Raw genomic sequence first — 1,885 nt, 5'->3', positions numbered from 1 at the left:
CTTCATATATTTGATTTAAACAAATCTGAATTTATTTGGTTTTATAAATGATAATAATAATAATAAACCTCAATCTTCAATCTCATCTCATCTCATATTTTCATTTATGTCATCCTGTCATCTCCTTTAATCTCTTCTCACCAGATGATGATTGATTGTTGATTGGTTGTTGTCGTCATAGCGATCCAGTAATGTGAACGCCATGCTGGTGATGACTCGTCCTCTGATTGGTCCCAGAGAGCATGTCCTGGACCTGGAGATGGTGACGCAGAACTCGGCTCTCAGTTATCGCTCCAGCTCTCTGCTCCGCCTCACCGTCATCGTGGGGCCGTACGTCTTCTAGAAACCGTCAGTGACGAACATGTATCTCATATAACATTTAACTAAAACCAGAACTTTCCAGGGAAAGTGGCTCAAAATCTAAATGTAAACATTTAGGCCCCGCCTCCACCTGACAGGTGTCTCCTATCAGATCAAATCCAGATTATTTCCAGCATGTCCTCACCTTTTATATTCATAATATCATCAAACATGCATCACATGATCTTAACATGTATTTAAAATGGTTATGAAAGTGACTTCCTGTTTGAGTCTATTGATCCTCACCACAGGTAATCCATACATCAATACGTCTACATGCACCACACCACTGAAGGTGACTGTGGAGGTTCAGTCTTTGCACTGCAGTCGATCATCTTTTCTCTGAGATGTGTTTAAAATCAGAGCTGGAACTGCAATGACCTGCAGTGACCTATACTGACCTGCAGAGACCTGGAGTGACCTACAGTGACCTTCAGTGACCTGCAGTGACCTGCAGAGACCTGCAGAGACCTGCAGTGACTTACAGTGACCTTCAGTGACCTATACTGACCTGCAGTGACCTACAGTGACCTTCAGTGACCTTAAATGACCTACTGTGACCTGCAGAGACCTGCAGAGACCTGCAGTGACCTACAGTGACCTTCAGTGACCTATACTGACCTGCAGAGACCTGGAGTGACCTACAGTGACCTGCAGTGACCTGCAGTGACCTGCAGAGACCTGCAGAGACCTGCAGTGACTTACAGTGACCTTCAGTGACCTATACTGACCTGCAGTGACCTACAGTGACCTTCAGTGACCTTAAATGACCTACCGTGACCTGCAGAGACCTGCAGAGACCTGCAGTGACCTACAGTGACCTTCAGTGACCTATACTGACCTGCAGAGACCTGCAATGACCTGCAGAGACCTGTAGAGACCTGCTGTGACATACAGTGACCTTCAGTGACCTTAAGTGACCTACCGTGACCTGCAGTGACCTACAGTGACCTTCAGTGACCTTAAGTGACCTACCGTGACCTGCAGTGACCTACAGTGACCTTCAGTGACCTTAAGTGACCTACCGTGATTTGCAGCAGTGACCTGCAGTAACTCCTGATGAATGAATAAATGAGGGCTCTGTGTCCCTGTGCCGTAGCTTGTACTTTATTAAATAAAACATGTTCAAGGAAGCAGAGTTGGTTGAGTGCTAACATGCTAACATGGATATGCTAACAGGTCATCTCTGGTGATGAACCCCATGTAACATCCGCATAACATCAGAAATAATTAAATAACAAAAGAGGAAGGAATCCTCTGACCCCTGACCTCTGACCCCTGACCCCTCTGACACTTGAGCTCCATATAAACAACATTTCATATTTTCCTCTGGTCTCTTTTTGTGTGTTTAACTAAATAAATCTGAGATGAAGAATCTCACCTCTGACAGTCATTAATGGATTAATGATGAATAATTTATTCATTCTTTATAGATCAGTTATAATAAACCAATAATTTGAAGTTGCAAGGCAACCATGATGACTATCCTGCCTCAGCTGTCGTCACTAGGTCAAAGCTGTCTCCC

This window comes from Seriola lalandi, unplaced genomic scaffold, assembly GCF_002814215.2.
Source record: "Seriola lalandi dorsalis isolate HSWRI2012SDOR001 ecotype SW California unplaced genomic scaffold, Sedor1 jcf7180002050405, whole genome shotgun sequence".
In the NCBI taxonomy this organism is placed as follows: Eukaryota; Metazoa; Chordata; class Actinopteri; order Carangiformes; family Carangidae; genus Seriola; species Seriola lalandi.
This window is presented reverse-complemented; position numbering follows the sequence as displayed.